A 12,687-nucleotide genomic window follows, 5' to 3' on the forward strand; every position below is an offset into this window, starting at 1 on the left:
GCAGCTTGGTTTGAAGAAATCAACTGTGGGAGCAATTATTAGGAAATGGAAGTCATTCAAGACCACTGATAATCTCCCTCGATCTGGGGCTCCACGCAAGATCTCACCCTGTGGGGTCCAAATGATCACAAGAACGGTGAGCAAAAATCGCAGAACCACACAGGGGGACCTAGTGAATGACCTGCAGAGAGCTGGGACCAAAGTAACAAAGCCTACCATCAGTAACACACTACGCCGCCAGGGACTTAAATTCTGCAGTGCCAGACGTGTCCCCCTGCTTAAGCCAGTACATGTCCAGGCCCGTCTGAAGTTTGCTAGAGTGCATTTGGATGATCCAGAAGAGGATTGGGAGAATGTCATATGGTCAGATGAAACCAAAATAGAACTTTTTGGTAAAAACTCAACTCGTCGTGTTTGGAGGACAAAGAATGCTGAGTTGCATCCAAAGAACACCATACCTACTATGAAGCATGGGGGTGGAAACATCATGCTTTGGGGCTGTTTTTCTGCAAAGGGACCAGGACGACTGATCCGTGTAAAGGAAAGAATGAATGGGGTCATGTATCGTGAGATTTTGAGTGAAAACCTCCTTCCATCAGCAAGGGCATTGAAGATGAAACGTGGCTGGGTCTTTCAGCATGACAATGATCCCAAACACACCGCCCGGGCAACGAAGAAGTGGCTTCGTAAGAAGCATTTCAAGGTCCTGGAGTGGCCTAGCCAGTCTCCAGATCTCAACCCCATAGAAAATCTTTGGAGGGAGTTGAAGGTCCGTGTTGCCCAGCGACAGCCCCAAAACATCACTGCTCTAGAGGAGATCTGCATGGAGGAATGGGCCAAAATACCAGCAACAGTGTGTGAAAACCTTGTGAAGACTTACAGAAAACGTTTGACCTGTGTCATTGCCAACAAAGGGTATATAACAAAATATTGAGAAACTTTTGTTATCGACCAAATACTTATTTTCCACCATAATTTGCAAATAAATTCATAAAAAATCCTACAATGTGATTTTCTGGATTTTTCTTTCTCATTTTGTCTGTCATAGTTGACGTGTACCTATGATGAAAATTACAGGCCTCTCTCATCTTTTTAAGTGGGAGAACTAGCACAATTGGTGGCTGACTAAATACTTTTTTTCCCCACTGTATAAGCTGGAAGTAGAAGCCTAAGTGTTGTTGTTCATTAGTTTACTCCAATTAGGGGAGGGGTGGTGGGGTTAGTGGAAAATAATAAAGGAAAATATATTATGCGAATTAGGGTGGGTCCAGGGTGTCTAGGATGATGGTGTTGATGTGAGCCATCAACAGCCTTTCAAAGCATTTCATGGCTACAGATGTGAGTGCTACGGGGCGATAGTCATTTAGACAGGTTACAGGTCTACCGCTTCTTAGACTTGCGTTCAATGAGAACCACAGATCTATAACTCACATTTATGTGAATTTGGTCGGGCCGCCCAAAAAGTTACATATTGCACATTTAACGTTTAAATGGAAATGCATAAACTCTGGTCTAGCTCAAGCAGTAAAAACAAAGTAATGTTTTAATCCTTAGTAAAGCCTAGATGTGGAGGTTTATCTTCAGACATCCTTTACATATGACCATATTCTGGTCATCAGCTGTCAGATGTAAAACACAGTGTTAACAGTGTGTAGGCCAGGGGTATCCAACTCTGATCTTGGAAAGCAACTTGATGTGGGGGCGTGCTCGGTCCTCATTTTCCTGTAGTCCACAATCATCTCCTTTGTCTTGATCACGTTGAGGGAGAGGTTGTTATCCTAGCACCACACGGCCAGGTCTCTGACCTCCTCCCTATAGGCTGTCTCATCGTTGTCGGTGATCAGGCCTACCACTGTTGTGTCGTCAGCAAACTTAATGGTGTTGGAGTCGTGCCTGGCCATGCAGTCATGGGTGAACAGGGAGTACAGGAGGGGACTGAGCTCGCACCCCTGAGGGGCCCCCGTGTTGAGGATCAGCGTGGCAGATGTGTTGTTACTTACCCTTATCAACTAGGGGCGGCCCGTCAGGAAGTCCAGGATCCAGTTGCAGAGGGAGGTGTTTAGTTCCAGGGTCCTTAGCTTAGTGATGAGCTTTGAGGGCACTATGGTGTTGAACGCTGAGCTGTAGCATTCTCACGTAGGTGTTCCTTTTGTCCAGGTGGGAAAGGGCAGTGTGGAGTGCAATAGAGATTGAATCATCTCTGGATCTGTATGCGAATTGGAGTGGGTCTAGGGTTTCTGGGATAATGGTGTTCATATTTCAGAAGAACATGTGTGTTCTTTAGACATTCAGAACAGTGAAAAACTGCATGCTGAAGGCAAATAGAGCCACTCTACAAATTATTACTAACCCAAACACAGTGGGGAACAATGAGGGCCTTCTACGCTTTCAGAGAAAGGCTAAGGATTTGTAAAATAATATTATTATTTTCAATGATGTTCTGATTTAAGCTCTTCAGTTTTTGTTAGAAAGGAATGGGTTAACACCCATTAAGGCCATCAGACGCTTGACAGAAGGCACCTGCCATTCAACTGTATTATGGCAAAATGTTGGAGTGATAGTGGAATCAACCAATCACATTGACTTGTAATGGGTGGGACTGTTTTTACAAAAACCTTCTTAAAGGCCAACAGGACACTGCAAAAATGAGCAATAATTTTCCCGCGGTCTAGCGAGCTAACTTTTGTTGTAGACTAGTTTGCAGCAACTGTTATCGAAAAAGATGTTGTTGCTAATTTGTCCCTTTTTAAAGAATAACTTTTAACAAGAAGTTAAGTTTAAAATCATCATCATCTAGTCAAAGACCAATACAATTTTCACTAGGTACAAATTCCATGAGAAAGTACAGGGAGCTAGCGAATTGTTTGAACAGTTTGTCACTGAGCTGCATCTGCTTGTGAAAGACTGATTATGCAAACAAGGATGAGATGGTCAGGGACCGTATTGTATTTGGAATACACTCACCGCGAGTGAGAGAGAAACTTTTGAATGTTGGGTCTGAGCTAACGCTGGACAAAGCTATCGACATAGCCAGATCTCACGAGCTAGCACAGGTTCAGATGAAAACCATTTTGGGCGGCAGCACGAGCGCATCACGTGAACAAGTAGTCAGGCAGACATCAAAGCACAAACTCCAAACGCCCCAAAACATGTGGATATTGTGGATACAAAGTGCATGGCGAACAGGGAAATTGCCCAGCTAAAGGCAAACAGTGTACTAAATGTGGAAAATGGAATCACTTTGCAAAAGTGTGCAGAGATTACCGTGGAAAAACTGTACATACAGTGAGTGAAGATGAAATGTCAATCAGAGTCAAAGGCTGATGAACTGTTTATTGATTCAATGACACAGAAAAGTCAGAGACAGAGCAAGCCTTTGCTGACATTGAGATAGGAACACGAGCTAAAGGTCAAACTAGACACTGGTGCACATGTAAACATTATTCCTCTGAATAAGTACCGAAGCTTGACATCGGAGTGCGAGCTACAGCCCACCAAGCGCAGACTGACCTTTTTAAAGAATAACTTTTAACAAGAAGCTAAGTTTCAATTTATCATCATCTGGTGAGTGGAACTGTGTTTTTTTGTTGGAGCTTGCATGCTGTTGTTAGCCATCTCTTTGAAAATAACTTGTATGAAACGTTGTTCATTTAAACTTTAGATCACCAGTTACTTTGTGTGCTAAATGTGAAATGTCTTTCGCAATGGGAAGTAATAGTTGGACATTTCGATTGGGAAATGCTTAATGGTTGTGTTTTTGTATTCTTAAGATTGGGACCTACTGGCTTATTTTGTCAGAGTGAATGGACTGCTTATCCTTTAACATCATGCTGTGTGTGATGGCTGTCTTTCCATCAGCCCTATGCAATGGTGTAGTGTGCCTGGAGAAGTGGGTCCTGTTTGAAGGAAAGGCGACCTGTGTGAAAAATTCCTATAGATTTTTCAGATTTTCACTAGCAAAAAAATCACACTTTTTAAAATAAAAACGACCAAATTGTGATGTTCTAAGTCCACACCAATCCTTAAACCACATCAGGAGACACTGAGGTCTGGGAAAAATAAAACAAATATTTTTGGAGGGTGTAGTTGCCCTTTAATTCAATTGAGAAAAACAAATGTCCTCCCCATTGATTTAAACCAGCATTATATATTTGTCAGATAGGCCTACATTGCTGTCAATATTTAATTGGGAAGGTTATTTGGGAAAGCCTTTTGAAATGTTCATGCCCTTACAAAAAAAGATTGCAGTAAAAGTGCAGTAACTGCAGTCGACTGTGGTATTTTGGACACAGTAATTGCAGTTGTACTGCAATGAAATTGCAGTTACACTGCAAAAGTACTGCAGTAAAAAAAAAGGTTATTTTGGACGCAGTATTTGCAGCATACTGCAGTTATACTGCACTTAAACTGCATTCTTTTAATTGTAAGGGAACAGCGCATGATGACTGAATTGCGCATCTTAAATAGTCTACTAACCAAGACTATGGACCAAACTTTTTCAATACCTGGTTTGCATACCCAATGTTGCCTTAGTTAGCATTTGCTGGTAGATATAAATTGAAACATCTTTCCTACCTACCAGCTACCAACGTCATTCTTCTGTGAGCTGCTCCATGCGACAACCAGTTGAGAGCTGCTCTCCTTTGGTGCCTGCAGATGATTTTCCGCTGAAACTAGGCGGTGTGCTGCGCGCATGTGAATATATTTCACATGCTTTTTGATTGTGTAGGCTACTTTGTGCATGATTTCTCTATTGGTTCCAAACTTCTTCCATTTTTAAGAATGATGGAGGCCACTGTGTTTTTGGGGACCTTCAATGCTGCAGAAATGTTTTGGTACCCTTCCCCAGATCTGTGCCTCGACACAATCCTGACTCTGAGCTCTACGGACAACTCCTTGAACCTCATGGCTTGGTTTTTGCTCTGACATGCACTGTCAACTGTGGGACCTTATATAGACAGGTGTGTGCCTTTCCAAATCATGTCCAATCAATTGAATTTACCACAGGTGGACTCCAATCAAGTTGTAGAAACATCTCAAGGATGATCAATGGAAACAGGATGCACCTGAGCTCAATTTCGAATCTCATAGCAAAGGGTCTGAATACTTATGTAAATAAGGTATTTATGTTTTTTATTTTTACATTTTCAAAAAAAAATCAAAAAATCATTATGGGGTATTGTGTGTAGATTGATGAGGAGAAAATGTAATTAAATACATTTTAGAATAAGGCTGTAACGTAACAAAATGTGGAATAAGTGAAGGGGTCTGTCACGATGCTGAGTTAAGGGACGGTAAACGGAGCGCTCGTAGAGTGTCATCCTTTTATTAAACTTATCACACTATACGTTCTCAAAAATAAGCAAAGAGAGACAAGCACCAAGTGACTTATGTGCCGTGAACACAATAGCAGACAAGCACGAACAATGATCCACACACAGGTGGATGTGAGAGGTGCCTAAATACTATCCCTAATCAGAGACTAACTCTAGACAGCTGTCTCTGATTGGGGATCATCAACTCCCTTAGTATTCGTGTGAGGGCTTGACTGTGGTCATACCACTCCCTCTAGTGGAAATAAGGCCTACCCACAGTCAAACCTTCACAGGGTCTGAATACTTTCCGAATGACACTGTATAAAGACTTAACATTTCCCCGTCTCCCCTTACTAGTAGTGAGCGAGCAACTTTCCAACAAATTTCTCCACTCTTCCCTACCAGCGAGTCAAGGAAATTCTGACAAAGTAAAGGACAGTAATGTTACGAGTAAAGTCGGAATCCCAGGTTTCAATAGGCAATAAGATAGGCTATTAATGTTTCAATAAAGGAGTGTATATATTTGGCCTGGCGAAAGAGGTTTTATGCGCTGACTGAATGGAAGCTGATAATTATGAGTTTTTTACTCGGCTAGTGGGAAGAAATTAGGAGTCCTCACTATCCGAGACCGAGTAAAGGCAGAGTAAAAATGTATCCAAGACTCAATATGCGGTCTCGAGACCTGACTCGAGACCAAGACCGGTCTGGAGTACTACAACACTGGTAAGCAGGGTAAGTAGGCATCTGGATGGAGATCGGTCTCACTGAAGTGCATTACCACTCATTTACTAGTAAGAGTCACTGTTCAGGCAGACATTGTTGAACTGTGGCTTCACATTCTATTTCAATATACCTCTTTATGTAGGTTGAAAGCATGACCTTGAGTCAAACATGCCATTTTACTATACAATTTTACTATCAACATTGTAACAAGGTCAAATAAAATATGTCAAATCAAATCTAACATTCAACATAATTTCAACCACCCATATATATAAGTTCAAAAAAATATATATATTCTATGTGGAATTTTCAATGCAATTTCTATGTATACATAGTTCTGATGATTATGTTGAAATTATACTGAACAAAAATATAAACGCAACATGTGTGATGAGGTGATGTTGAAGGAGTCAGGCGCAGGAGGGTAAATCACAGAATAACAGGCTTTATTCCACAACCACAGAGTTATGCAGGAACGCGTCAAAACACTCCAGTACGCAAAACAGGCGCACTTGAAAATACATGGCACACAGGAAAATATCCCGCCGATACAAAATACAAGGAGCTCCACCGAGCTTCACTATTCTCCACAATAAACAATCACACACAAAGACAAGGGGGCAGAGGGAACACTTATACAGGTACTGATGAGGAAATATGAACCAGATGTGTATAATAAACAAGACAAAACAAATGGAATGATGAGATGAGGAGCGGCAGTGGCTAAAAGGCCTGTGACGACGACCGCCGAAGCCTGCCCGAACAAGGAGAGGAGGCAGCTTCGGAGGAAGTCGTGACAACATGTAACAATTTCAACGATTTTACTAAGTTACAGTTCATATAAGGAAATCAGTCAATTGAAATGAATAAATTAGGCCCTAATCTATGGATTTCACATGACTGGGCAGGGGTGCAGCCATGGGTGGTAGGGCATAGGCCCACCCATTTGGGGAACCAGGCCCAACCAATCAGAATGAGTTTTTCCCCACAAAAGGGGTTTATTTTAGACAGAAATACTCCTCAGTTATATCAGCCGTCCAGGTGGCTGGTTTCAGACAATCCCGCAGGTGAAGAAGCCAGATGTGGAGGTCCTGGGCTGGCATGGTTACACGTGGTCTGCGGTTGTGAGGCCGGTTGGACGTACTGACAAATTCTCTAAAACAACGTTGGAGGCGGCTTATGGTAGAAAAATGTACATTAAATTCTCTGGCAACAGCTGTGATGGACATTCCTGCAGTCAGCATGCCAATTGCACACTCCCTCAAAACATGAGACATCTGTGGCATTGTGTTGTGTGACAAAACTACACATTTTAGAGTGGTCTTTTATTGTCCCCAGCACAAGGTGCACCTGTGTTATGATCATGCTGTTTAATCAGCTTCTTGATATGCCACACCTGTCTGGTGGATGGATGATCTTGGCAAAGGAGAAATGCTCACTAACAGGGATGTAAACAAATTTGTGAACAAAATTTGAGATAAATACACTTTTTGTGCATATGACAATTTCTGGGATCTTTTATTTCAGCTCATGAAACATAAGACCAAGTTTTACCCAAATTTTTATGTTTACAACGCTGGTTGAAATTATATGAAAACAGTATTGGTTGATGTACGTTGATTCCACGTCACAATACATTGACAAATGATGTTGAAACAACATTGATTCAACCAGTGTGTGCCCAGTGGGACCCCTGTTCGAGGATGTCCGGGATGAAATTAACCAGAAATGTGTTTAATTTAATGTTCATTGTTTTTCCGACAGATTGAGAACCTCGAGAAACAATTGGAGAGGCATACTTACTGTGATATGTGGTTGTCCCACCTAGCTATCTCAAAGGTAATTCCACCTAAAAACGACCTTTTGGTATTTGTTTCATTAGTCCATTGTTGACATAGTCCCAATTTATTTTGCTTGTCAGTAATCAAGTTTTCAACATATGTCACTTTCAAAATACAGAAATCATCCTTGTATGACTAAAGTCAGCAAAAACACTACAGTGAATACTGTAATATTTACTGTAGTATTTACTATAGTATACTGTAGTACTTACATATAACTACAGTATAAATACTGTAGTAAAAGACAGTAGTGTATATACTATAGTAATTAATATACTATAGTAGTGTTTTTGCAGACTGTAGTATACTGTAGTATTTGCTGTAGTTGCAGACTGTAGTATTTTTGTAGACATAATTGTGTTTTTGTTTTATTATCTTTGACATAGAATTAGAGGCTTTCTCCTTCAGGAAACCTAGTGGAGAAATACTAAAATAGCAAATGTTCCATAACCACTAGGTAGGAACAGCTAGTTTAGAGGCTCTACTCTTTTCTATAACCTTTAGGGAACACAATATGGTCTATACTTGGCATGTATGTTTCTCACTTATGGGTGGCACAAATTGTGTTATGGGAATGGGCAGGGTATATGCAAATTAAATACTGTAGTATTTTTTTCAGTTAAAGTGTAGTGTTTCTGTAGACTGTAGTGTTTTTGCAGACATTATTGTAGTATTTACTAGTACAAAATTTTTTTTTGGGGGGGGGGTAATACCGTATTTACTGTAGTATTCTACAACATTCTATAGTAAGTACTACACATGATCAAGGGATACTATTGTGTAGTATAGTGTTCTACAGTATACTACAGTAAACTGTAGTATTTTTTCATGTGGGTGTAAGGTGCAGGACTGAACATTAATGTTGTAACCCTCTCGTTTCTAGAATGAAGCCTGTGCTGCTAAGGATGTGTTGGAGAGGGAAATGGCTCCTCCGTTAGAGGTACGGTCAATGTAACAGCGATAGGTTTAGGCTACTACCTGATCCTTTAATTTTCCCTATACCCATCATGAGGTTGCTACAACCTAGCCTATGAATGAGTTTATAACGTAGGTGCACACAGGTCGAGAGACAAATATGAGGTGACAGTGACACATGGACATACAGTGACATTAAATACCGCCTTGCACACTCTTGCCTGCATCTAGCTGATATAGGGTGTAATCATTAGTCCAATAGTAGCAAACCAGAGTTTCTGTTGGACAAATTCAGGTATGTTTATCCCCATTTTGTTCCATTTAAGAAATGTTTTTCAACAGAATCGGCAGAATGAATACACCCCTGATCACACGTAAGCACAGTTAACTTTCATAGCAGCCACGTTGTATTCCTTCTTGCATCTATGCGCTCTCCTCCTCACCTCTTCACTTCGCTTGTGGACTTCAATGCACAACACATCAGCTGTATGTGACCAGGCAAAAAAACCTTCCCAAGCCAAACCGCTACGCACAGCCTACATTGTTGTCACTATATTAGCTAAAGTAACATCATAGTAAGCATAGCTAATATAATTAATGTGTTAGTAAACCCGCTACAATCATGCAGTAACGTTAGTGTACAGTCAGTAAGCAGTTACACTGGCGGGCCCCGGTGGCAATACATTTGTCAAACCAAAAGCTGGAAGAATTTGTGTTGTGTTGGAGAGTCATAGCCAGCTAGCTAACATAGCATCCCTCTGTTTGAGCAGGGTGTTTCAGTAGGCTAAACTAGCTAGCTGCATTTGCTAGCTAAGTGAAACTGAAATGACACTCTCTCTCTATTTCTCTCTTGCTCCTTCTTCATTTTGGAAGAAATTAATTTGTTAAAAACTGTCCAACTACTGTCTTTCTCTCTCTTTGAGTCAACTACTCACCACATTCTATGCACTGCAGTGCTAGCTAGCTGTAGCTTATGCTTTCAGAACTAGATTAATTCTCTGATCCTTTGATTGGGTGGACAACATGTCAGTTCATGCTGCAATAGCTCTGATAGGTTGGAGGACGTCCTCCGGAAGTTGTCATAATTACTGTGTAAATCTATGGTGAGAACCATGCGCCTCCTAGGTTTTGTATTGAAGTCAATGTACCCAGAGGAGAACGGAAGCTAGCTGTCCTCCGGCTACACCATGGTGCTACCCAACAGAGTGCTGTTGAGGTTACTGTAGACCTTCTTTGCAAAATAATTTGTTTTAATCAGTTATTTGGTGACGTGATTATATTTAGTATAGTTTTATCTAAAAATTCAATTTTTATTTTTATGAACTCCACTGAGTTCATTGTACAGTAGAAAACATACACAATTCACAAACATACAGTGGGGGAAAAAGGTATTTAGTCAGCCACCAATTGTGCAAGTTCTCCCACTTAAAAAGATGAGAGACGCCTGTAATTTTCATCATAGGTACACGTCAACTATGACAGACAAATTGAGGAAAAAAAATCCAGAAAATCACATTGTAGGATTTTTAATGAATTTATTTGCAAATTATGGTGGAAAATAAGTATTTGGTCACCTACAAACAAGCAAGATTTCTGGCTCTCACAGACCTGTAACTTCTTTTTTAAGAGGCTCCTCTGTCCTCCACTCGTTACCTGTATTAATGGCACCTGTTTGAGCTTGTTATCAGTATAAAAGACACCTGTCCACAACCTCAAACAGTCACACTCCAAACTCCACTATGGCCAAGACCAAAGAGCTGTCAAAGGACACCAGAAACAAAATTGTGGACCTGCACCAGGCTGGGAAGACTGAATCTGCAATAGGTAAGCAGCTTGGTTTGAAGAAATCAACTGTGGGAGCAATTATTAGGAAATGGAAGACATACAAGACCACTGATAATCTCCCTCGATCTGGGGCTCCACGCAAGATCTCACCCCGTGGGGTCAAAATGATCACAAGAACGGTGAGCAAAAATCCCAGAACCACACGGGGGGACCTAGTGAATGACCTGCAGAGAGCTGGGACCAAAGTAACAAAGCCTACCATCAGTAACACACTACGCCGCCAGGGACTCAAATCCTGCAGTTTGCTAGAGTGCATTTGGATGATCCAGAAGAGGATTGGGAGAATGTCATATGGTCAGATGAAACCAAAATATAACTTTTTGGTAAAAACTCAACTCGTCGTGTTTGGAGGACAAAGAATGCTGAGTTGCATCCAAAGAACACCATACCTACTGTGAAGCATGGGGGTGGAAACATCATGCTTTGGAGCTGTTCTTCTGCAAAGGGACCAGGACGACTGATCCGTGTAAAGGAAAGAATGAATGGGGCCATGTATCGTGAGATTTTGAGTGAAAACCTCCTTCCATCAGCAAGGGCATTGAAGATGAAACGTGGCTGGGTCTTTCAGCATGACAATGATCCCAAACACACCGCCCGGGCAACGAAGGAGTGGCTTTGTAAGTAGCATTTCAAGTTCCTGGAGTGGCCTAGCCAGTCTCCAGATCTCAACCCCATAGAAAATCTTTGGAGGGAGTTGAAAGTCCGTGTTGCCCAGCGACAGCCATGCTCTAGTAGTCTGAGCTAATAAGAACACACTGTTTAGACATGGATCTTCTGCTGCTTTTCTAAATTCTGTTCTTGCCCCAGGCTCTCAGAATGGGAAGAAGTGGTGATAGGAAGCAGCGTCGCCATGGAACCCATCTGCCATCTGGTGCCCATGCCCAGCAAGTCCTACCTGGCACCAAACCTGTCACCTGGTGCCCCAATCCCGCCTGGTCCCCGGGTTATCCACGTAACACATGGATCCCCTTTCCAGCACTCTGGCATTATCAATGGACCCAGAGGTCAAAACCACTGCCCACCACCCAGCGTACCCATGTGGCTTCCCCTACCCAAGCCAGAGCCCAACTCCACCCTGGGGCTTCTGTCCAGCCTGCTGTGGCTGATCATGGACCAGCAGCTCCATCGGTTGGGAATGCTAGCTCTGTTGACTTTGCTGAACCCAGCAGGGAGCAGCAGCAGATGAAGCAGTAGTATCAGCAGCACCTGTGTGCTGCCAACAGCTTTGCTTCCTCCACTGTCAAAGTGCCCCAAGCTGGGCTCAAACCAGTGATCCTCTGCTTCGCAACACACTTGACCGCCCTCATTGACAACGTTCCAACGGTTTAGCCACCCAAAAGGTACTGATTGGATGCCTCCATCCGCGACATTTCAAGCTAGCTGTGGAGTGAGTTTACAGTAAATTCCTAACTGCATTACACCCCCAACGACCCTGACACCGCACAGGGGCCCCAGCTAGCTGTGTGTGGCTAAATCAGCATGACCACTCTCTACTCTTTCTTTTCTCCTTTCCTTTTAAACTACAAATTCTCTCTCTATAAGGTGTTTCCCCATGTCTTGGCTTCAGATAGAACAGATAGCCCACCCACATATTATACCGTCTTGATAGACATCATTGGCAGTGGAACGTTTTTTAGGACATAAAAATCATCAATACCTGGCTAACTAGCAAAAATATAATCTAGTCTGTGAACAAATCATTAGCCCACTGGGGTATTAGTGCAGATGGGCAACCCCATGCTTCAGCCATCTATGTATAGCCACTATGCTGCATCAGTTTTACACACTGTAGGTGATGATTCCTATTGCTAAAATAACACACCTGTCTGATAATATGGACCATGTAAGCCTATAGGTTATTGGGTGAAAGAGCCAGCCCTAAAAATATAACTTTTTAATAATACATTATTGGGCACATTTCAACATGGGGGGGGGCATAGTATTTTAGAATGCCAATAACTGGCCATATATATATATAACTGGCCATGCATAAAGTGTTACCTTGCTGTTAAAATGCTGGAAAATCAAATTATGGATATGGGAAAATT

The 12,687-nt window shown here is 41.9% G+C and overlaps 1 long non-coding RNA gene across 1 annotated transcript in view; it reads left to right on the forward strand.

Moving 5' to 3' along the window:
• Nucleotides 1-3,398: 3,398 nt before the first annotated feature.
• LOC121554135 overlaps nucleotides 3,399-12,687 on the forward strand; it is a 59,975-nt gene continuing 50,686 nt past the window's right edge. Inside the window, exons 1-3 of the long non-coding RNA XR_006657230.1 lie at nucleotides 3,399-3,564; nucleotides 7,803-7,877; nucleotides 8,763-8,819. This is a non-coding gene — a long non-coding RNA (uncharacterized LOC121554135). The remainder of the gene's footprint in view (nucleotides 3,565-7,802; nucleotides 7,878-8,762; nucleotides 8,820-12,687) is intronic.

Source organism: Coregonus clupeaformis, chromosome 22, assembly GCF_020615455.1.
Source record: "Coregonus clupeaformis isolate EN_2021a chromosome 22, ASM2061545v1, whole genome shotgun sequence".
Classification (NCBI taxonomy): Eukaryota; Metazoa; Chordata; class Actinopteri; order Salmoniformes; family Salmonidae; genus Coregonus; species Coregonus clupeaformis.